Source organism: Bactrocera dorsalis, chromosome 6 (genome assembly GCF_023373825.1).
Source record: "Bactrocera dorsalis isolate Fly_Bdor chromosome 6, ASM2337382v1, whole genome shotgun sequence".
NCBI classification, from domain to species: domain Eukaryota; kingdom Metazoa; phylum Arthropoda; class Insecta; order Diptera; family Tephritidae; genus Bactrocera; species Bactrocera dorsalis.
In genome coordinates this window covers 31,667,305-31,693,691 of record NC_064308.1, presented here as the reverse complement: position 1 = coordinate 31,693,691, position 26,387 = coordinate 31,667,305, and the positions used below count along the sequence as shown (strand labels likewise).

The window sequence follows — 26,387 nt, the reverse complement described above, 5'->3', positions numbered from 1 at the left end:
GAATCTCTAACGATTTTATGCTACTTTGGGTGCAGCCTGGGAAACGGGGCCAGTCTCTAACAAAGTTTTCCAAAGTACTTTCGGATGGAAAATCTAATTGGTGCTTTAAGTGCCGATAAGCAACTGGCGATAGAAAAAATACACCCAAAGCTATCGTTTTCAAAAAATTGTCATATCGCCGACCATGGGTACGGCGATTACTATTTATAAAACTACTCCTAATACAAGCACCTAACTGAGGAGGAACTTTACTACAAACAAAAGAAAGATTGTCTAACTGTTCCCTAAATGAGCTTTCCTTAGCTGTTCCCTACATCTTTCTAACTCTGCGGCCATTTCAACTAACTGGGCCTTTAATCTTCTATTTTCCTGCTCTGTTTGATCTAACTTTATTTTCAAAACCCTATACTCTTCCCTCAATTTCTTCTTCCTTTCCGTACCTGCGGTTAGACCCCTACCTGTTTGCGCGGCCTTATCAAAATTAAAAGATACATCCTCTTCAAAAAATGGAAGAGGTTCTAAAATTCCATCTTCAATCTCATTTTCAATACTTGGAAAAAGCTGCCTCGGTAAAAATTTAATTATAAAATATGTATAATAATAATAATAATAATAATAATAATAGTGCAAATAGTGTTTATTTAATGAATATTTAAAGTACGACTTTTTTATAACTATCATAAATATTCAATTATAAATCATCACTTTAAAATAATTTATTTAATTAATGAACGGCAATGGCAATAAGGACTAACGACGCGGGTGTTGAGACCGATGATATCAATATCATCCACATACGCCAGCAGCTGTACACTCTCATAAAAGATTGTACCTGCTCGATTCAGTTCTGCAGCTCTAATAATTTTCTCCAGCAGCAGATTGAAAAAGTCGCACGATAGTGAGTCGCCTTGTCTGAAACCTCGTTTGGTTTCGAACGGCTCGGGAGGTCCTTCCCGATCCTGACGGAGCTTTTCGTGTTGCTCAACGTCAGTTTACACAGCCGTACTAGTTTTGCGGGGATACCAAATTCAGACATCGCGGCATAAAGGCAGCTCTTTTTCGTGCTGTCGAAAGCAGCTTCGAAATCGACGAATAGGTGGTGAGTGTCGATTCTCCTTTCACGGGTCTTTTTCAAGATTTGGCGCATGGTGAATATCTGGTCGGTTGTTGATTTTCCAGGTCTAAAGCCACACTGATAAGGTCCAATCAGTTTGTTGACGGTATGCTTTAATCTTTCACACAATACGCTCGATAGAACCTTATATGCGATGTTGAGGAGGCTAATACCACGGTAGTTGGCGCAGATTCTGGGGTCTCCTTTTTTATGGGTTGGTCATAGCACACTTAAATTCTAATCGTTGGGTATACTTTCGTCCGACCATATTCTGCAAAGAAGCTGATGCATGCACCTTATCAGCTCTTCGCCGCCGTGTTTGAATAGCTCGGCCGGCAATCCATCGGCCCCTGCCGCTTTGTTGTTTTTCATGCGGGCAATTGCTATTCGAACTTCTTCATGGTCGGGTAATGGAACGTCTGCTCCATCGTCATCGATTAGGGTATCGGGTTCGCCTTCTCCTGGTGTTGTGCGTTCACTGCCATTCAGCAGACTGGAGAAGTGTTCCCTCCATAATCTAAGTATACTCTGGGCATCGGTGGCTAGATCACCTTTGGGAGTTCTACAGGAGTATGCTCCGGTCTTGAAACCTTCTGTAAGCCGCCGCATTTTTTCGTAGAATTTTCGAGCATTACCCCTGTTGGCCAGCTTATAAAGCTGTTCGTACTCACGCATTTCGGCCTCTTTCTTCTTCTGTCTGCAAATGCGTCTCGCTTCCCTCTTCAACTCTCGGTATCTATCCCATCCCGCACGTGTTGTGGTCGATCGTAACGTTGCGAGGTAGGCAGTCTGTTTTCTCTCCGCTGCGACACGGCACTCCTCATCGTACCAGCCGTTCTTTTGCCTTTTCCGAAAACCAATGGTTTCGTTTGCAACTGTACGTAAGGAGCTTGAAATGCCGTCCCACAGTTCCCTTATACCGAGTTGTTGACGAGTGCTCTCAGAGAGCAGGAGTGCAAGCCGAGTAGAAAATCGTTCGGCTGTCTGTTGTGATTGCAGATTCTCGACGTCGAACCTTCCTTGTGTTTGTTGGCGTGCGTTTTTTGCTGCACAGAGGCGGGTGCGAATTTTGGCTGCAACAATATAGTGGTCCGAGTCGATGTTAGGACCTCGGAACTCACGTACATCTAAAACACTGGAGGGGTGTCTTCCGTCTATCACAACATGATCGATCTGGTTGGTGGTTTTTCGATCCGTAGACAGCCAGGTATCTTGATGTATCTTCTTATTCTGGAATCTAGTACTACAGATAACCATATTTCGGGCCCCGGCGAAGTCGATCAGCCTCAACCCATTTAGGGATGTTTCCTCGTGGAGGCTGAATTTACCGACCGTAGTGCCAAAGATACCTTCTTTGCCCACCCTGGCGTTGAAGTCGCCAAGCACGATTTTGACATCGTGGCGGGGGCATCTCTCATAAGTGCGCTCCAAGCACTCATAAAAGCCATCTTTGTTCACATCGTCCTTCTCTTCCGTCGGGGCGTGGGCGCAAATCAGCGATGTGTTGAAGATCCTCGCTTTGATGCGGATTGTGGCTAGACGTTCATTAACTTAACTTTTCAACGGCCAACGCAGAGTATTTCAACCAAAAGGAATTTATTCATTAAAATCACCACTCAGAAGTCGTTTTATCCGTTGTAAGTGAGCGATTTACGAAGAAACATCATTTCTAATATGCCACAAGACAAAATTAGAAATGAAGTTCATAAACCTCACGATGTCAAATAAAACGATATATCTTGTCATCGCGGGTCGATTTCCAAAAAATGACTAACTACAGAAATAATCCTGTAAAGTATAGCCTTAATTTTTCAACGGCCAATGCAGAGTATTTCAACCAAAAGTTACACAAAATAGTTGAGAATTCGCAGAAATGAAAGACAAACGAAAGAAAAAGAAGTATAACTTCAATAATGCACAAGCATACAAACATACATATGCGCATACATCTGAATATATCACCAACCAAAAATTGAAACATTGTTCTACAAAAACAACAACAGCATAAGCATGGCAACATTGTGTTGTTGGTAGAAAAGTCGAGCTGTGCCGAAAGAAACGACCGCCGATTGTCACCGCTTCCCTTGCTACTCGAACATCTTCGCAGACAAGGTTGCGTTAGATTCATATTGAGCAAGGTTGCGCAACCCGAATCTATCGCAACCGTTTCCGAACTCGTATAAGAAGTATAGCTTCAAAAATTCAATAAAAATACCGCAAGACTTTTTTGACAACCCAATATTAAACGTCCAAATAATTTTTTTAGGTCAAATACATCTTCAAAATAACATTGATGATAGCAATCGTAATAGTTAGTAATGCAGTCACACTGAAAGTATATCACATACATACCGACAATGGATACACAGAAATTATCACCAACACTAAACAGATTCTTTCGTCATCTGACCTCGTAATTATCATAATTGACCCTCTTGAAATTCTTTACATACTAAATAATATAACAAAAATCTCGCAAATATATTCACATCTACATTGCTACACCCTATCTAATGAAATTGAAATCTTGAGAGGTAAAATCAAAACATTAATCCCAAGGAAAGAAGTTAGTAGTTCTATACATATATGTATTTCTATTCGGAACGATGGATGATTTAGATAGGATAGATATTGACAATCACTTTAAGAAAGTATATGAAAATTTACATAATTCAATTACAGCTCTCAACCACCAAATAAAAATAAACAATTTCTTTTCGAACACGTTCACAAAATTAAAACAGATTATTGAAGACGAAAGAAAGAATTCTTTAATGTATCGAGAGAGAACAGACGAAATATTGATTCTTCATGAACAAACAATAAAGATAAACATTCTCAAAGACGCAGTAAATCAAACTCAGGAAAACATTATTTCAGCAAAAAGTGGTATCTTTCACCCAAGCATTTTAACAAATGAAGAAATTTATAATTACAACATAGACCTCAACAAACTTCAATATATAAAATTATGCGCCTTGGAATATAAAGAAAATTTGTTAATGTTCGTGGTCAAAATCCCATTCGGCATGGATTTGTTCCTTGAATTAACTCATTGAAGGTGCCATTAACTTCAATAAAGTATCATACAACTTCCTATTCATTCTTGTATGGTCAAAAAATTCTTCTTCATCCATATCTTTTATTTTTAGGAACGTTTTTCGGTGGTATCCGCTTTGGAACTTATTATCATTAATAGGATGGACACGCTATCGCCTTGTTCGCTTGAATTGCTTTTTTTAGCATATAATGCTATAATATTAAGAAATAATGCATCGATTTCTTCGTCACTGCTCATTTTATTTAATTTGTGTGGCACTTTTGAAATGAAAACAAAAATTCCGAATGAAAGATCAGCTGATTATGGTTATGGCACCAATAATCGGTAATAGTAAATATCGTTACGGTTATGACAACGGTTATGGGTATGGCGATATGTTATAGCATCTCTAATTCTACCTTTATGTGTACATTATCACCCCAACCAGACACCACACAACAAAAAATTGTAAATTGGTCAAAATAAAAGATTAAAGAAAAACATGTAAACATCACACACAACACACCACACCACACCACACAATCATGTTTGTTTGCATTCAATAGAAAATAAGGTTATACATATTTATATTTGTAAAACAAAGAAATAGATTAAGAAAATTGTAATCACTTTAGTAGTTATATAAGCAGAAAATGATTTGAAAAAAAATAAAATAAAATATAATGTCACAGAAATAACATCGTCGGCATTTTTATTTTCTCCTCCGCTCGAAGAACCAAAACTCGCAGAAATTCAAATCATGATTTTATCACTTACGAATATCAACATATTTATTACATGTGCGCGCATTGAGCTGCATGTTCATACATTCATGTACGAGTGTACTTATATGTAAATACATTAGGGTGTCCGGTATTTACCAAATTGATTATTTTTGACGAGACGCCCCCTAAACTTTTAGTTTTCCATCTAAAAAAAAATTAATTAATTTAATTTTCATAATAAACCTTGCCCCAAACACGTTACATTTCCCATGGAAATTACATGGGATTTTGCCACTTTTTACAAATATTTTTTTTTTTCTCTGGAACTTTCTTGTCTGTAGGAATAAAAAAGTCATATTCTTATACAGAATTGAATGCTCTACAAAAAACGTCCGGACAATTTTTCGATATACTCACCCCTTTAAAAGTTATTCAAGGTTAAACTTCTGGGTAATTTCTGGAATTTTCGAACTTTTACGGAAAATTGAAATTTTTTTTTGTAAAATTCAATTGTTTTGTTCGACGTTTTTTGTAGAGCATTCAATTCTGTATAAGAATATGACTTTTTTATTCCTACAAACGAGAAAGTTCCAGAGAAAAAAAAATATTTGTAAAAACTGGCAAATTCCCATGTAATTTCAAGGGGAAATGTATCGTGTTTGGGGCAAAGCTTATTATGAAAATTAAGGGCTTTTTATGGTCTGATATTACAACAAAAACGATTTCATTCATAAACGCAGGCGCAAATTCCACAAACGACCTCGCTTCATTCATAAAAAGAGACGCCGTAACATTTTCCCGAGCATGCCTTTGCCAACAAGAGCCTTTTCGCGACGATGGCAAAAGCTAAAAGTCATAAAATGAACAACTTTCTGATGCTTCTTCACAGAAAGAAGTGAGAAAAGTGGCAACGTAGTTGTCGATTTATAATATTTGTCCATTCTAAAATATTTTTCCGTGACTAGCAAAAATCTGCGTCGATATGTATTCACGCTCATAGACCAGCCAGTCAAAAACGCTACTCCCTTCCTTCCTTCCTTTTCCTTCCTTATCGGCAAAATGTGTGCACAGTGAAAAACGCGGTAAAAACGCAGAAATCAGCTGTTCTCTTTTGTTTACATTTCATTTGTTTGACATTTCATACAATTCTAAAAATCGTGTCAGCAGCAATATGGAAGTGGACAATAGTGGTGAAAGGTTTTTAGATTTATGCGAATTGTACTCTTTATATAGTTTATACACACAGTATAAAAACAAAAAACCAAAAAGAAGGTACAAAATTCGCTCAATCAATCAAAACTGGGGCGTTTGCGGTTACCAGATAAAAACTTTTATGGTAATGAAAAACAGGGAACCAGAAAAACTTTTTTTGCATACAAGGATGCCGCCGGACGTTTATAATTTGCTTCTGAATTTGGTATGGAAATCATTGAAGAAGCCAAGGCAGCGGATTGGACCCGAGGAAAGGCTCTCGTTGGTATTACTGTAAGTTGATTTGTTGTGTTTTGCAAATTAATATACTGTACGTATGCATGTATATACATATGTACTTCTCTTACAATTGTTAGCTATTTGTCACAAGGCGTGTCGGTGCAGAGCATTGCATGGAGCTATAAGTTAGGAAAGTCAACAGTACGCGAAATCATATTACAGACGTGTGAAGTAATCTGGCAGCTACTTTCCCCAATTTATGTAAGCGAGCCAACAGAGTCTCAATACAAAGACATTGCAAAAGATTTTTATAATATGTGGAACATTCCGAATTGTGTCGGTGCAATTGATAATAAGCACGTTGCTATTAAGTGCCCGGCCAATTCCAATTCGATGTTTTACAATTATAAAAAATTCTTTAGCATCGTTTTGATGGCTGTATGTGATGCGAAATATACGTTCACAGCAGTTAGTATTGGCAGCTATGGAAGTCAAAGAGGCGGAGGTACTGTATATTAAATTGATTAACATTATAGTATAATGCATTTCTGTTATTATTTATGCACGAATCTTTCGACTTACTCCATTTGGCCATGCATTATTACAAAACACTCTGCCTTTGCCACCACCTGGGCCACTGTCTGACTTGTCACCGGAACCTTTTCCTTACTTTTTCGTTGGAGATGCCACATTCCCATTACAAAATAATTTAATGTGCCCATTTCCTGGAGCTAATCTAAAACACACGAAGCGTAGTTTTAATTATCGATTGTCACGCTCTCGTAGAGTCATAGAAAATTCCTTTGGAATATTGACTGCTCGGTGGAGAATTTTGAAAACAACGATTGAATGTAATCCAGAAAATTGTGAAAAAATTGTGTTGGCTCGCATAGCCTTACACAATTTTATAATTTTGAATGATCACAATCGCTGGTATTGCCCGGAGAACTATGTAGATCAAGTGGAAGGACATAACATTGTTCCTGCCGGTGAGTGGCGCCGGGAAAATGAAAACAACTCTTTACGACCAATGCGAACTTCGGTGCGTAGAGGTTCTTCAACTGCGTTTAAGGTACGGGAGAGACTTGCTAACTATTTTATAAATGAAGGATCTGTACCATTCCAGAACAATTTAGACTCTATTACAGGAGGACCATATGATCCTGGAGAACCTTACTAGAAATAAATACCATTTTTTTTTTAGTTCATGAGATTTTTTATTTCATTTTTTTAATTAAAACCAAAAGCATATTTATTGAAATATTTACTTACATAAGAAATTAATTATCTAACAACATATAAATAAAAGTAAAATAACAATTTCAAAATAAACACTTCATTTATATATTAAATTAACTTAACATTTTATTACTCTCCTCTCTGCACTTCAAACGCAGCTTGCAGCATTTTCTCTATTGCCCTAGCTTGTTTTTCGTCGTCCATTTTATTTAAAATGGACACGATTAAAGTGCGGAATGATTGCACAGCTGACTGCACTTGCTGATTGTTGTTGTTGGATATGCTGGGTTGGTTGTGTTGACCATTTATTTTTAAAAATCTCGATGGCTTCTATCATTTTCTCGTCAACCTCGCTAGTAGTTGACCCAGATTGACCTCGCTTTCTACCCTTTTGGGTAGCCGCCTGCGTAGAGCAGGATGGTGAGGGAAGCGAGGTGGATGCGGAAGGAGTCGGGGATGGCGCCACGGTGAAAGGAGGCGATGGCGACGACAGCGATATTGCGATTGGACTTATAGGCGGATTGGACCATAGCGGTGATGGCACTTCCACCTCCTGCGCATGTCCATGTGGCTGCAATCGAGTGTCTTCAGTGGGTGATTGCAACTGACCCTGATCGGTGACGGCGGTTTCACAAATATTTTGTGGGAATCTAACCCTGTAAATTTAAGCTTTTATTTCAAATACAATTATGTATATTCAATTAGACCGTGGTACAATATGTGGCTGAAGGAACTTCATTGCGTCCAACTCCATCCCGCTGCCGCTGGGGGCGTTAGCCTTCCGAACTTCCCTCCCATACCGGTCGCGAAGTGTTAGCCATCTTCGGCGACACATTTCTCCTTTATAAAAATAATTAATTATTATTAACTACATAAACAACATAGCAACTTACCACTTGCGTTCAACTTCCTTCCGATTTCACTCCATAAGGCATCTTTCCTCGATTGCAGCTTATAGAATGGGCTTCTCTTATTATATATGTAATTCGTTTTTAGTTTCAACTAAAGCAATCAATTTTTCGTCATCCATAGTTAACAAGTATATATTAGCACACACGTCATTTCACTTTTTGAACCGATCCAATAAACTTTTCATTTGACGTTTATTTTAATGGCGTTTGTTTACATTTTTTGTTTACATTTGAACAATGTTGCCATTGCCCAATACGCATATGTATATAGTTTTGCGCACATCTTTGTTTTCAATTACAATTTTTTACAATATAAAATATCAAAACTGAAAACAAACTATTAAAAATAGTTTATATATTTATAAATAATAGCATTCGACTCTGATTTTGAGTTTTTTAAGAAAATTTAAACATATTGAACAAATTGAATTATAAAAGTTGATAATTACCGCAGTATATCGATATTGGCAACCCTGCGTTGTGAGAAAGCAATCAGCTGCCACGCTTGCTGCGGAAAAAATCCAAATGTCGCGGATTTTCACGTCATTCCACGTCAAAGAGAGAAGGGAGTAGCGTTTTTCACTGTTCAGTTACATTGCGCGCCCATAAGATAGGTCGTGCCAGCTGACTCGGGCCACGATTTTGCGCTTTTGACTGGCTGTACATATTTAGGCACGTTTGTAGGCGAGGCTGTTACAGCGGCAAGGGAAGCGGTGACAATCGGCTGCCATTCGTTTATTTTTTTCGGCACAACTCCGATTTTCTACCAGCAACACAATGTTCTGACGCTTTGTAGTCGCATCAGTGTTTCGACACATTGACTCTTTGACAAAACGTGAGCTTCGGCCTTGGTTGCTCGTGACAACGGAGATGCGAAAAGATGCGTGTGACACTTATTATTCCCTTATGAATGTTTGTACATATGTGGCTCGTATTTGATTTCGTAAACGTACAAACAAATGTGCCAAAGAAATAATATTGTATATGACATAGAAATTCTATTGATACGAATATGGAAATGATAACGAAATAATGCGAATATGCATATTTCATGAAGGTCATTAATTTTTTTTGAAGAAATGAAAGGAATGAATGGAAGTGTTTGTATGAGCACAATTAAGTTCATTTGGCACATCTTAATTTTATATTAGTCGAAATTAATATAATTTTTGAAATAATAATTTACTGAAAATTATTTTTTATTTAATTATATAATATACAATTTGTACCGTTTTTCGGAATGAATGGAAGTGTTTGTATGAGCACAATTAAGTTCATTTGGCACATCTTCATTTTATATTAGTCGAAATTAATATAATTTTTGAAATAATAATTTACTGAAAATTATTTTTTATTTAATTATATAATATACAATTTTTACCGTTTTTCGGAAAAATGTTTCATATAAGACAAAATAATCACGCATATGTGACAATGGTTCATAACTATAATACAAAATAATCACGTATGTATATGTGACTCAGAGAATGCTTTTTTACATTCTCTGTGTAACTTTTAGAGATGAGCGATATTGCGATTTTTAAATCACTGTGATTTCAGTGATTGCTATTTTTAAATCACTGTGATTTTATATTGCTATTGCGATCGATACTAAGTCGACGTTAAAACGGAGACCTTTTGTTGTTGTTGTTGTAGCGGCAGATTCTGCCGATTTGACAGTGTTTGGCCGAATACAAGTCCGGGTCCCGTCCAGTTACGTACACCCGACTGTCGTGGGAACGACTGAACGCTTTGTCGTTATTGGCGGTAAATTCTCTTTTGGTTCCTGTAATCCGAGTCAAGTTTTTACGCCTTTCTTTTCACTACATTTTCGAAAATGTTGGAGCGGTTCGGCTACCTGACACTTAGAGCGTATTGCATAGTACATTTGTATGTTGGTATGATGGTTTCAAACATTTCTTAGAAGGAATTACCATTAGTGTGGTTGATAATTTGTTTGTTTAGAATACCCGCTTTTAATATTTTCAAGACCAAATAATTAACGCGAGTTTCCTTATCTTTGGGAAAATATTAAAAACCCGTAATTTTTTTATTCCATATTTTTTCTGAAATTAATTAGTTTCAATTCTTGTTTTCAACACAAAAAGCTTTCAAATTTGGTTTTAACAATAAGTAAAATTAGAAATTTTATTAAAACAAAGTAAAATATTCCATTTTGATTATATTTCATCTTCACTTCTTTTCCTTGATACACTTTCTGCCATTATTAAAAATTATAAGAACGTTACACTCAAAATTTCAAACCGCTATGACGAAAAATAGCATATACGATATATACTGTTACGATTTTACTGCTTGCTAGTTTACTTTGTTAGGTTCGTATCTCTGGATTGACAAATAAAATGAACACTGTTTAATTCAATTCAACAACTCTTTATTTTACAACTCGTCTACACTATAACAGTTTACTCTTAGCACTGATTCATTACGTTGGCGCTGCCACGGCTTATATAGCCACGCACTTCTCGCTGATGCCGACGTGTCCTTCTAGAATATTGCGTCTGGAAATTACCAGAACATAATGCTATACGGCGCTAGTAGACAAGCAACAGTGCGGCGCCAGATGTCTATTGTTTCGACAAGCAGACAGCCGCGGCGCCAGATGTCTACAACAAGACAAATGCTATTCCATATACCTACAGCTATTGTTCATAATAAGGGATGCATATAGCAATACAAATACAACGTAATACTACTTTTGTAACACTGCCCTCCACTAAAGCCTAATCGTCCCGATTAGGCACAAATCCTCTTGACCCAAATGGGGCGAGCCTCTCCAAATGTACTACTTTCATTTTACATCGTGCTTTTCCATTTCTTTGTATGCGGTATACCACGTCATTAAGTCGTTTCATCACCATATAGGGTCCTTCCCAGGCTGTCTGCAGTTTCGGGGACAAGCCTTTCTTTCGAAGTGGATTGTACAACAGGACCAGATCACCTTCTTCAAAACCTTTTGAATTTGCCGCTTGATCGAACCGGTTCTTCATCTTATTGCTCATCAGATGCGTATGCTGTCTTACCATTAGATGCAATTCATTCATTTCTTCCTTTAAGGCAGAACAATAATCTCCATCATTTCTTACAGCTGTAGGATTCGTTCCAAACTTAAGATCAGCAGGGAGTCGCAGATCAGATCCGAAAATAATCTTTGCTGGCGTGTAACCAGTTGTCTCGTGCTTCGCTGAACGATACGCCAGCAGGAACATCTGGATGCACTTGTCCCAATTCCGTTGATCTTTATCAACGATTTTCTGCAGATGTTCTTCGAGCGTTCGGTTGAATCTCTCTACCATCCCATCTGATTGTGGGTGTAACGCTGTTGTCCCTGTCTTGTGGATGCCCAATAATGTACAGACTTCTTGGAAAATGGAAGATTCGAAATTCCTGCCTTGATCTGAGTGTAATTCGACGGGCACTCCGAACCTTGTTATCCAATTTTCTACAAACGCTTCGGTTACTGTCTTCGCTTCTTGGTTTGGTAAGGTCTGGCCATTTACTGAAATAGTCCATGACAACCAGTAGATATTTGTTTCCGGCCGTACTGGTTGGGAACGGACCTGCAACATCCATTGCGACTCGTTCAAATAGTGATCCCACGTTGTACTGTTGTAGCCTACCGCGACTTTTGGCTTTAGGACCTTTAGCTGCCATGCGCTCTACACAATTACTTATCCATTCTGCTATGGAATCTCGACAACCGATCCAGTAGAACCGTTGTTTAATTTTCTCTATAGTTTTTGTAATTCCAAGGTGCCCTCCACTAGGTCCATTGTGATATTCTTTCAACACTTTCGGGATCATGGACTTCGGTACTATGATCAGCAGACGAGACCGTTTGCCATCTTCACTTTCCCAGGTACGATGAAGGTATCCATTAACGAGGTTTATGCTGTTCCATTGGGCCCAATATGCTTTTGCAGTTGGACTCTCGCTACTTATTTGTTCCTTTGGTGGTCGTACCCCATTTTCTTTGGCTATTATCAGCTTTGCAAGATCAGGGTCCTCCAGCTGATTGATTCTGATGCGGTGAGGAGTCCAATCATCTTCAGGTTCTATATTCAGTAATCGCACGTCGATTATACCTTCTTTTCCTTCTGATTTGGAGCAATGTTTACATTCCAGTGGACAAGGGCGACGTGATAATGCATCCACATTTTTGTGGTGAATCCCCTTTCGATGTTCTGTTTCGAAGTCGTAATTCTGTAATCTTTCGATCCATCATGCAATTTGGCCTTCCGGATTCTTAAACTGTAATAACCATTTTAACCATGATCAGTCCTCAGCAAGAACCGTTGTCCATACAAATACTTGTGGAAATGTTTTACACATTCCACCACAGCTAGTAGTTCTTTTCGCCCCACACAGTAGCTTTTCTCTGGTTTCCCGAGCACTCTGCTGTAATACCCAATTACTCTTTCTTGCCCATCGATGAGTTGAGACAGGACACCTCCAATTCCATAAGCGCTCGCATCTGTATCCAGGATGAATTTCTTTCCAGGTATTGGATAAGCCAACATCGGCGCCGTACAAAGTAGTTCCTTAAGCTGCTCAAACGCTTTTTCTTGTTCCAACTGCCATACAAACGGGCGATTCTTCTTTGTTAAATCATGTAAACTTCTAGCCACGTTCGCAAATCCAGGTACAAAGCGGCGGTAATACGTGCATAAGCCAAGGAAGCTGCGGAGTTCATGTATGTTGGTGGGTCGAGGCCAATCTTTGACTGCTTTTATTTTTCCTTCCTCGGTGTGAATCCCCTCAGTTGACACTTTATGTCCGAGATATGTGACCTGCTTCTTCCATAAAGAACACTTTTTGGGATTCAAGCGTAATCCGGCTGATGCTATCCGCTGAAAGACTTCCTCTAGATTTTTCAGATGATCATCGAAACTTTTTCCCATGATGATAATGTCATCAAGATACACTAAACATGTCTTCCAGTTGAGTCCTTTTAACACATGTTCCATCATTCGCTCGAACGTTGCAGGCGCATTACATAACCCAAATGGCATCACAGAGAATTCCCATAACCCGTCGCCCATACTGAAAGCGGTCTTTTCACGGTCACATTCATCAATCTCGACTTGCCAATATCCACTTTGTAGATCTAATGTAGAAAACCATTTCGCTCCAGACAAGGTGTCTAATGTATCGTCGATTCTTGGTAGAGGATAACTGTCTTTCTTTGTGACATCATTCAACTTCCTATAATCTACGCAGAAACGGATGCTATCATCTTTCTTTTTAACTAAGACGATAGGTGAGCTCCATGGACTTATTGAAGGTTCGATTACACCGTTTTTGTGCATGTCTTCAATAATTTTGTTAGCATCTTCACGTTTCGCTAGTGGAACCCTACGCGGAACTTGTCGGATTGGTTTAGCGTCTCCGGTATTTATGCGATGTTTGACAATGCCGGTTCTTCCTGTGTTGTTTCCTTCGTTTGCAAATATGGATGCGTATTTTTCTAATAGTTTTTCTGCTTTTAATTTTTCATATTCATGCACCTCATTCAGCAAATTGTTTAGGAGTGTAGGACTTGTCTGCTGTGGCTCAATAGTAGGCTTCTGTTGTGACCGTTCGCATCGTGCTATTTATTGCACTTATATTCTGGCACTGTCCAATTACTGCTCCTTTCTTCAGCCTTATAGGCGTGTTGAATTCATTCACTACTCTGACCGGAAGGGCAGCGTCTTCTCTAGTTTTCACAAGCGTTCTTCCTACCAATATGGGTGTATCTATGTTTGTTGGTTCCACAATCCACAACTCTTCAGTCCCACCTCCTCCATTCACCTTAGCCCATACAATCGCCTCAGATTTTGGTGGAATACTCTGATTATCATCAACAATCACCCTCTTACTTTCAACGTTGGTCACATATCCGGTGTTTATAGGCATCTCCATGTTCTGGCAAAACAGCATTTGCTTGTTTAAATCCAAAGTAACCCCGTGATCAATCAAGAAATCTACTCCCATTATAATTTCATCCGTGATTTCTGCTACGATGAAGGTGTGATTAACTTCCAGGGTACCAATCATCACTTCGCAAAACACTTTTCCCGCGACAGCTGCTTCCTCCCCGGTGGCCGTTCGAAGCTTGCAACCGACTAATGGTTCAACCGTTCCTCTTACCACATCCGGTCGGATAATTGAATGTGTGGCACCAGTATCCAAAGTAAGCGTTGACAGTCGTCCATTTACGATGCCGTTGATAGTAAGATTGTTGTCATGGCGACCTATTTGTGATATCGAGATGGCGGGGCAAATAGTTGTGGGAACCAGCTCACGCCCCTTTGAACTGTTCCGTTTTAGTTTAACGACTTGTGAGATGCGGATGCTCCGTCCTCGTTATCTGTTGGTTGTTTCCGTTTTGATGGGTTTACTTTTATATTGCAATTTCGGGCAAAGTGACCCGCTTTTCCACAGTTGAAACATCTTCCTGTTGTATTTACTCGCGGTGCAGCAATTGTCTTCAGAGTCTTCAGTATTTCTTCCATCAGCGCCGGTTGTTCCATTTCAACCCTTTGTACTTTGTGTGCTGGTTTACTTAGTAGGGAAGCTGTTTCCTGTGTGAGGGCGTGCGAAACCGTTTCAGCAAACGTTCTTTTTGGCAATGCATATGTGGCGCGTTTGGTGTCCACATCACGAATTCCATTTATGAAACATTGAATTTTTACCCTCGCAATGTAATCCACAGGTGCATCTGCATTTGCCAAATGAGCCAGTCGTTCTATTTCAGTTGCGAACTCTTGCAATGACTCGTTCATCTTCTGACCCCTATTTTGCAGTTCGATCTGGTATATTTGTTTCCGGTGCTCACTACCATATCGTCTTTCTATCGCACTCATCAATGCCTCATAGTTGTCCCGTTCACAGTCTGGAATAGTCTGAAGGATTTCTGCCGCAAGTCCTTTCAATGATACAAACAAGGACGCCACTTTGTCCGCTGCATTCCAGTTATTGGCCATTGCTGTCTTTTCAAACTGAAGTTTGAAAATTTGAAATGGAATACTTCCATCGAATGTGGGTGCCTTCAATCTTCGATTATTTGTTGATGGTGCAGGGCCATGTAGTTGCAGTTCTCGCCCACGATTACTTAACTGAAGAACTTCTGATTTTAAATTTTCTTCGTCATTTTTTAAAGTGCTTAATTCGTCTTCAAATTTTGAAAATTTCTCTTGCACTTGTGTATTATTTTCTGTAATCTGTTGTGCCAAACGCTTTTCTAACTGCGTATTATTTTCAGTCATTTGTTGTGTAAGGCAAGACTTTAACTGTGATGTATTTTCTGCTATTTGCTGTGCCAGACGATTTTCTGTTTGCACTGCCTTTTCTGCATTTTCAGCTATTTGCTGTGCCAGACGATTTCCTGTTTGCACTGCATTTTCTGTATTTTCACCTATTTTCTGTATAGCCACTAATAGCATGTTCATGTCCACACTCGATGATGTTCGTTGTTCTTCTACTTTTTCTTCTACCTTTGTAGAAGTTTCTGGCCCATGAAATTCGAACTCGTCCACATTAATTCCATCCGCTTCCATTGCTTCACGTAATCGTGCCTGCAGATCCGCCTTTTGCCCGCTTATCGGCAATTTACGCTCCTCCAGTTCCTTTTTCAAATGCTGAATTCTCAATTCTCCGAATTTAACCATCTTGAATTTGGATTATTTGACAATCCCACTTCTGACACCAATTGTTGCGAATTTACTCCTTGCTAGTTTCACTTTACTAGGTTCGTATCTCTGGATTGACAAATAAAACCGTTTACTGTTTAATTCAATTCAACAACTCTTTATTTTACAACTCGTCTACACTATAACAGTTTACTCTTAGCACTGATTCATTACGTTGGCGCTGCCACGGCTTATATAGCCACGCACTTCTCGCTGATGCCGACGTGTCCTTCTAGAATATTGCGTCTGGAAATTACCAGAACATAATGCTATACGGCGCCAGACGCAAGCAGACTGCCGCGGCGCCAGTAGACAAGCAACAGTGCGGCGCCAGATGTCTACAACAAGACAAATGCTATTCCATATACCTACAGCTATTGTTCATAATAAGGGATGCATATAGCAATACAAATACAACTTAATACTACTTTTGTAACAATACAATACCCTGAAGAAAGTTGTTACTTTTCTGCTATTTGCTATTGTGATCGTAATTCACAGGTTCGAACTGCGATCACAGTTTCGAACTGCGATCGCTATTCACTGGTTCGAACTGCGATCACAGTTTCGAACTGCGATCGCAATTCACTGGTTCGAACTGCAATCACAGTTTCGAACTGCGATCGCAATTCACTGGTTCGAACTGCGATTGCGAAGCGAACTGCTATTTATAAAAAGTGATCGCAGTTGCGATTTGTGATTTTTCAATCACAGTGAAAAAATCACCGGTAGTGAAATATCGCTCATCACTAGTAACTTTGTATATTTTTCTCTTTATTTATTCTCGCATGAATACATATGTATATTTCTGTCATTGCATGTGCTCAATTGTGTTAAATAACAGCGACAGTGAATTCCTTACTACACTTCTATCAGCTCTGTTAGCCGCCCAATCGAACATCATACAGAATTCAATTTGCACTTTCTCTATGCTTTAAGTTCTCTGCATGAACAATATGCTGTAAGCACAACATTTTACACACACACACACATACACAAATATTTAATTAGATACCTAAGACTCCCAAAATTGTATAAAAAGGCTTGAAATACTCAAAACTAGAATAAGATATTCCTCAACTGGAAAGAACTTTTTCCCCCCAACAGCGCTAAGAACACGCCTCTTTCAGCGTGTATGTATATGCAGGCCCCATAAGCAGCCTCACTCGCATCACAAAATCCAAACTTCAGCTCTTGCATCAGCAAGTACCGGTCATAACTAAAACGAGTAATTAGTTTGTATTGATTGCATTTTGCTTGAGATGGGCTTTCGTTGCAATGTAGCTTCTCTTTCCACAAGTACTGCGAGAATATTTTGGCTTTGGCCACCACAGGTCCGATCAAAGCAAGGGGGTCGCAGAGCCTGGCCATAGCCGAAAGGATTGTGAGTTTAGTTACCTTAGCCGGTGTTCCAAAGAGTGAAAAGGAAAATATGAATACGTCCAACTTCGGGTCCCAAACCAATCCAAGTTTTTTGTTATGCTTGTACCGTCGTCGAAGGTTAGGAAGTCCTGTTTGTCATTATCCTCAATATCAATCAAGACTCGATCATCATTCGAACACCATTTCCTCAAGTGAAAGTTTCCGAGAGATAAACACTTTTTAGTCTCATTTAATATCATTTTTGCTTCGCCCACCGATCTTCACCGGTAATCATGTCATCCGCATAAAATCCATGGTGTATCGTTTCGGTTCCAACGGGATAAACATGAGCTTCATCGCAGCCAAGCTGCTACATTGAATGAATGCCTAGAAAAGAAGCTGGCTTCGTTCCATAGGTGACGGTATCTAACATAAAAATGCTAAAATCTTCATTAGGTTCATATTATACACTGCAGGAAGTTGTGTGAATTAGACATTCTTACACAGCGATACATTTTACAAATGTCTGCAGAAAGAGCAATTTTGAAGAAATCGAAGCAAAATATCAAAAAGTTGAGGTTGAATGGTTGGTCCTTTCATCAGAATCGAATTCAACGAAAGTCCATTGCTGGTTGTCGCAGAACCATCAAAAACCACACGCAGTTTTGTTGTTGTGCTATAAGCCTTTAAAACACAATGATTACGCATAAAATTTATTGGAATTTGCTTTGGTATAGTGCCAACGACTGGCATATGGTTAAAATCAAAGTATTCCTTAATGAATGTCGAATATTGTTGTTTTAGTTCAGCAATGCGCTAAAATTTCCGCTCTAAAGCCTTGAATCGATTGATAGCTTGTTGATACGACTCTCCTAGTTCGCAAGAAGGAGATTTTGTTGGTAATCGAACCGAAAACTCAATAGATTCCAATCGCTTATAGGTTTTTATAAAATGCTTTTCGCATAAATCCTCCTCTATTGTAGTCTTTGGTGTGGAGTCAATACAGTTCTCTATTTCCCAAAAGCATTGAACTTGGTTATGTAAGTCGTCATCTGTGTCATTTGCTATAGCCATGCCGATGGCTGCTAAGCCAGATAGCTTCGAAATGTTGTATGTTGTTGAGCCTGATGTGTACAACCCAACCTAGCTTTGTTTTTTGTAAAAGTGGTAAACTTTCAGCCAGGCGTATCTGGCCAACGCAGAGCAGGTTTAAGAATAAACTAGCTCCAATGGGCATATTAACGCGCTGCAAAAAAGTGTGGGTCTGCTAATATTTTGTGGTATATTCCAATTAATACCCTTTAAAGAACGAGATTGTTGAACATCGGCAATGGTGGAGGTGATAACCGCAGACAATTTGACAATGTAATCGTTAATGCGTGAATGCAGGTCGAAATTAACGATATGATTGGCAACGAAATCATTTTGGCTTATACCAGTAATGAGCTGTGAAGATTTAACCTTCTTCAATTGTAGTTGATTAGCGAGTCGATTGGTTATAAAGTTTAATTGTGACGCAGAATCTAGCAGAGCTCTGCAGAGAATGAGGGAGCCAGATCGATTCTTTACATAAATTATGGCGGTTGCTAAGAGAACGAACTCTCTGTCAGCAACGCTAGCCTGAACTTCAGACGCCACGAGTGCAGAAGCTGAAGGACCGAAAGATGAAGAAGAAAACGAGTATGGGTTGAACGAACTAGACGTGGTTGGTTGTGATAGCTGCGGTGGATTATCAAAAGCCATTGGTTGTGAAGTTGTAGGAAAATTATTTGTGTCTTGATGAAGTAATGCTTCGACGTGATATGTTTACAGTGTTCGGACTTGCAGTCTTTAAGTGAATGCCTGACTCGAAGGCAATTCAAGCATAGGCTTAACCGTTTTACTTCTTAATAGCGCATTGTGGGAGAAAGACCCAGAAACTGCTTGCGATTTTGTGTTTACTAGAATTGCGCAATATGCATCCAGCTACAACTGCCGTTAAAATAACGTCAATATTGATGTGATTTGACAAATTCTTGCCTACCTGTTTTTCCGGAAGTCCAAGGACATTCTGTACTATTTCCAGCCAAAACTTTTAGCCATTGAATTCCATGTAGGTATTTCGCTTACAGGTGTTTGTTCCTCCCATTTCTCGCGAGAACTGACGTCCAAATTTTGAGACACTAGTTGAATGAGTAAGCAGTCAGCAATATGTTCCTTAGTTCCCATAGTTTGCAACGCTCGCAAGTGAGCATTTACAGTGTAGTTAAGTTCTCGAAGTTTGGCAACCCTATCCCCTCTACCCTCTTGAGCTGAAAAATATCTCTGATGTGAGCCTGGAAATTCAAGCCTTTATTGTCAAATATAGCTCTTAGCAAATCAATAGCCTTATCATAATTTTGTTCATTTATCTCAAATGAACGAATGGTGTCCAACGGTGCATCACGTAGACTTGACCGAAGGTGCTGGAATTTCTCAATTCTTGTTAAATCTACCTCCTGGTGTACAATGGTGTTGAACATCGAGATCGCGTCGTAGAGATGTGAGCTTCGGAAACTCGGCAAGCGTGCCGCCGACGTGTCAGCTTGGTTTTTACCTCGATATAGTGGTTGGTAAATTCCGCCAAAAGATCATCAGCGTCGTTGTCTTCTAGTTGTCCGGTTTGGCGATTGCCGGTGCTCAGACTTATTATAAATCAAGCATTTATCTAGTTTTAAACAATGTTATAGTGTTGTTTTATACAATTAAGTGCTAAGAATGTTGGTACTTAATAAAATATGTATAAAAGTAGCGGTGATGATTTTTACTACTTCTTCTTCTTCTTCTTTACTGGCGTAGACACCGCTTACGTGATTATAGCCGAGTTAACGACAGCGCGCCAGTCGTTTCTTTTTTTTTTGCTAAGTGGAGCCAATTGGATATTCCATGCGAAGCCAGGTCCTTCTCCACTTGTTTATTCCAACGGAGTGGATGTCTTCCTCTTCCTCTGCTTCCCCCGGCGGGTACTGCGTCGAATACTTTCAGAGCTGTAGTGCTTTCGTTCATTCGGACAACATGACCTAGCCAGCGTAGCCGCTGTCTTTTAATTCGCTGAACTATGTCAATGTCGTCGTATGATTTCTACTACTAAATTTGCATATAAGCTATGTATCTATTTCTAAACAATCTTATTTGAGTTTTAACATGTGTACTTACAAATTAAATAGTATAACCATATCTATATGCAAATATATATATATATAAGTATATATATTAGGGTGTTTTTTTTTTGAACTATTAATTTTCTTCAGTCCCGTCACGAAATTTCCTTGGAAATACCCTAAAAAAATTCCCTGAAAATTTTAGCACTTAATATCAACATTAAGAACTGGACCAAGGCCTGTAAACATTTTCCATAGAAAATACACTACAATCGTGAGTTTTTGTCTTTAAATTCCTACAGATCAGAGGTATTTTATGGCATCGCTTTGACTTTAGACGCATATTTCTCAGAATCGTTCACTCTACAAAAGTGCTCAGTGCAACAAAGTCGTAACTCACACCCGCGAGGTAGTGCGGGGCTCTAAGCCCAATTTTTCTCCGAATTTCGCATTTTTTTTATATATATCTCGTAAATGACAGGAGCTATAGAAAAAAAGAACGTGACGAATTTGTAGCAAATTTGATTTGCTATAAAAAAGGTCTGAGGTTAAAATCGCTGTCATTAATATTTCTCGATATATTCGGCCTTTTAAGTAAGGCTTTATGGAATTTGTATAGATGGTATGTTATAAAGAATCTATGAAAATCATCGATCTACAACGCAACAAATTAATCGACAACAAGACAAATCTCGAAATGTCTTGCACTATTCACAAAGAGTTGAATATGCAGATAAAGGCTTTTGACGTACAGTGCCCATTCGCAAAGCTACTCAAGGAATTTGAGGACGTCACAGAAATGAATCTTGATCGAAAGCTAGCAAAGACTGAGGTATGTTACGTAATTGAAACTCAAGGCCAACTCGTTACAGCTCGTGCTCGAAAGCTCGACCACAAAAAACTTAAAACCGCACGCACTGAATTCGAATATCTGATGCAAATAGGCGTGTGTCGCCCTTCGAAGAGTTAGCTTCACATGGTCCGCAAAGCAGACGGCAATTGGCGACCATATGGAGATTACCGTGCGCTCAATAAAATCACCGTTCCCCACCTTTATCCTATTCCTTTTATTCATGACTGCCTTACAATTCTACGAGGAAAAACAGTTTTTGGTAAGATCGATCTACAAAGAGCATTCCATCAAATACCCGTTCGACCGGAAGATATAAAGAAAATTATGGCTGTTTTCTTTATATCTATAACACCATTTGGTCTATACGAGTTTACTCATATGACGTTTGGTCTACGAAATGCAGCACAAACTTTTCAACGCCTCATGCATGAAGCCTTACGAGGACTTGACTTCGCCTTTCCTTTGTTGATGACATATGCATAGCTTCAGCAAACATGGAGGAACATGCGAAACATATACGCATGATATTCCAACGACTCCGCGCAACTGGCCTAACAACTAATCCGTCGAAATGTGAATTTGGTAAAAAAGAAATAAAATTCTTAGGTCACATCATCTATATATATAAAACAAAGACGGGTTTATTCGAACACTTATAACTCGAGATCTGCGGAACCAATTTTCATGGTTATTGATTCGTTGGATTTGTCTCCACCCCGAATAGCAGAATACATTTTAGAAACAATGAAAACTCGATAAAATTGGATAGTTCCAAATATTAACTTTTTTCCATACAATTTTTTTTTCAATTTTTGTTTGTTTTGTTTTTCAATATTTTGATTTGTAAATTATTTGAATAGTTTAATTTCGGTCGCTTGCTTTTTTATTCCGACTATTCAAAAGAAAAATTATTGAAAATTATTCAGAGAAAACTTTACGTGTGTTTCACACAAAGAGGTCAATTGCAAATTGAAATCATTTCTCCGGAAATTCCTGATGTAGAGAAAGATCCAGTATTATATGAAGTGGTGGAAACCAATATGGTTCATGGACCTTTTCGGTTTGTATGTCTGACAATAAATGCACGAAACAGTATCCACGTGCTTTTCTTTCGGCAACACAAACTGGAAATGATGGATATCAACTCTATCGGCGTCGCTCACCAGATAACAGAACATTCAGCATTCAACTTAGAAGAGTGAATATCGAAGTTGACAACACACGGATCGTACTATATTCACCATTATTGTCTAATTCATATTCAAAACTCATATCAGTGTTTAGTATTGCAGTTTGGTGAAATCGATAAAATACGTTTGTAAGTACGTCACCAAAGGAAGCAACATGGCGATTATTGGTCTTGAACGATACGGTCGATACGTGAACTGCAATAAAGCGCTTTGTAGGATATTTACTTTTGCAACTCATGAACGTTTTCCGACTGTTGTGCGTCTCGCAGTTAATTTTGAGAATGGGCAAAAGGTGTATTTCAACCCAGAGAATACAGTATAGCCAGTGGAAACAAAATTATCATTGTCGAGTTTTTTTTCAACTTTCGTCAGTGATCCATTTGCGAGGACATTCGGAAATGCCTCGATACTATGCATGGAATGCAGTAGATGGACATCCAGGTGTCTTATCAACTAATGCATTAGGACGAATTTACACAATCCACCCGAAAAACGACGATTTTTTCTACCTTCGGTTGCTTTTGATTAATGTACGCGGTTCAACTATATTTGAGTCATTGCTTACTGTGAATTTTGGTGAGTTTTGGAGAAGTAAGTCAGCAATTACATTTGCTGGAACACGTTAATCACTGGAATGAAAATGAAGTTCGCATTCTTTTCGATATAAACATCGACATTGCCAAAGACATTTTACATCGTCTTCACTAAAAATTAGAAATGGTACAATTTCGGTTGATACTGCCGGTGGCTCGATATCTATTCACGAAAGATGAACTCATCACAAATGTTCGGACATTGGCTAAATTATCGTAACTACGATTCCTTAAGTGCACGCGCAATGTTAGCTGCCAAAAATACCGATGTTGTTGACTTAAACTGGAAGATTCAAAGTCAAATTCCGGGAGACTTGCGCTCATACAAATCGATCGATCGTCTTGACAATGAAGACGACGCTGTGAATTATCCAGTGGTATTTCTAAATTCTTAGGACAGGCTTGGTATGCCACCGCATCATTTGCGTCTCAAAGTAGGATCCGTCGTTATTATGTTTTGCAATCTTCATGCGCCGAATACAAGGGGGATAATGCTTGATTCCACGAATTCTTTTGAGTTCTAACGATTTTCCATTTCAGTTCAAACGTATTCCGTCATAAATAAAGAAATGCTATATTTTTCACACGGCCGTGGCGTGCTCACGAGTTGGAAAACCATATTTTCTGTACACCGGAACAGAAACCAAAAAACGTTGTTTATAAAGATGCGTTACATTGAAAAAAAAGAAAATGAAATGATAAATTTAACTTTCTTTTCATTTCAAAATACATAATTTCACGCAGGACAACGGCTGCGGGGTCAGCTAGGTATTCGCCCGCTACCAGAAAAAGTTGTGGCTAGTTTAAAAGTTAAACGACCTACAATAGCCAACGAATTAAAAGGTTTCCTAGCATCTATCAATTTCTATTGCAAATTTTTACCTAACGCCGCAAAACGTCAAGCCGTTCTACAAAAACTTATCAACGGAAACAAACGCAACGATAAAATTCGTATCGATTGGAAAGATGAAGCAATCAACGCTTTTGAAGATTGTAAACAAAATATGGCCGATGCAACAACTTTAGCATACCCTCATGTTGGTGCTCAACTCCGTTTACTCACAGACGCATCCGATGTCGCAGTAGGAGCTGTACTTCACCAATTAGTAAATAACAAACCAAAACCCCTTAAATATTTCTCACGTCGTCTAACCGAAACAGAAAAGCATTACTCAGTTTACGATAGAGACTTCTTGCAAACTATCTCGCCATAAAACATTTTTAATTCCTAACGACAAAGGTTCACCTCGTCAGATTAGACAACTTGACTTTATTAGTTAGTTTACAACAGACATCCGTCACATTCCGGGTTCAAAAGACCAAACCGTAGATATATTGTCGCGTATCAACACTATAACATCAACCAACTACAGTGATATGAGCAAGGGGCAAAAATCTGACTTAAACACTCAAGCACTTGTTAATGGTAAAACAAAACACTCCTTACAACTTAAACATTTCAGATTAGAAGGCAGCAACGCTACATTACTTTGCGATGTCTCTATGAGCCAAGTTCGACCCATCGTCCCACACCGCAAATTTGTAAGCATAGTTTACACATTGTTCACGACCTCGCTCACGTTGGAGCCAACACAACTCTATAGATGATTTCTCAACCTTTTGTTTGGGTAAATATGCGAAAGGACCAAGACCAACGCTTTCAAGTTGTTCACGTCGATATGATTAGACCATTACCTCTTAATCATGGATTCAAATATTGTCTCATACTCATCGATCGCTTTTCGAGATGGCCCGAAGCGATACCTCTTGTCGACATTCACGCAGAAACAGTATGTAGAGCTTTCTTGAACGAGTGGGTTGGACGATACGGCTCACCTCAGAAGATAATCACAGACCAAGGAACTTAATTCGAATCCAAAATGTTTCAAGAGATGTTACTAACATTAGGTACTCAGCGTGAACGTACATCACCATATCATCCACAAACGAATGGATTGAAAGAAAGGTGGCATCGTTCATTTAAAAACGCCATACTAGCCACCGGAAAATAATCTTGGGTAGATAATTTACGACTTACTCTTTTAGGACTACGAAATGCCGTTAAGAAAGTCTTAAAAGCTTCCGCAGCCGAAATGTTATTCGGAACCGCAACACTATTACCTGGCAAATTTTCTCCAAAAAATTCGTCCCGTCGAAACTTCATGGCATTCTCCAAATACACCGTTCGTAAATAAGAATTTATTTCAATCAACACGTATATGTACGCAACGATCGAGTAACTCCTTCTATGACAGAACCATACGATGGATCCTACAAAGTTATTTAAAACGAAAAAAATTTTACAATCGACATAAAAGGTAAAAACATCGTTATTTCAATCGACCGCCTCAAGCCAAGTTGCAATATAGTAGATGGTGAACCAGCTGTTAATTCTAACCAAACATCAGACCCTCTAGATGTATTGCAAGTCAATTCGCAAAAATCTAGAAGATCACCACTCTACACTAATTATAATAATTACTCCAAAATTTTATTTGTACTGTACATAATAGTTGTTCGTACTATACTTCTTAAGTTTGCCATTTTATGTTATTTATCCTAAAATTTAACGAATGTAAGAATGTTAAATCAAACGCATAAAATTGAAATATAGTTCGTCAACGACCATCAAAGTGTTAACAACGACTCGTTTAGTACCACGTCACCACCAAATATATATTATTATACAATATTATTTATCAAAATTATTAAAAATTAAAAACAAAACACATTTTGCTATAGATATTCATATCAACTGAAAGATATTCTTTACAGTATGAAAATGTAAGAGACTGAAATACGATGAAAGCATTGTATATTTTTTTCATACCCTGAACAGGGTATATTAAGTTGGTTACGAAATTTGTAACACCCAGAGGGAAGCGTCGGAGACCCTATAAAGTATACAGTTGAGTTCATTTATAACGACGTCGCTTAAAACGACTAACCGTTTTTAGCGTCGATATTATTTACTCAAGTTCGGTTAGATACTGAGAAAATGTAACCGTTTAGTGCGACTCCGGTTTGAGCGAGAAACCATTATAGCGACATTTTTTACGAAAATTCGTCCGTTTAAAACGATGCGTCGTGTTTTGTTTTAATTTAGGTAACGAATG

The 26,387-nt window shown here is 38.6% G+C and overlaps 1 protein-coding gene and 1 pseudogene across 1 annotated transcript in view; both read right to left on the bottom strand.

The window, feature by feature from the left end:
- The window catches only part of LOC125779386 (procathepsin L), a 323,484-nt gene that overhangs the window by 80,674 nt on the left and 216,423 nt on the right, over positions 1 to 26,387 (bottom strand). The window lies entirely within an intron of this gene.
- Positions 2,726 to 2,919, bottom strand: LOC125779911 (small nucleolar RNA U3; annotated as a pseudogene).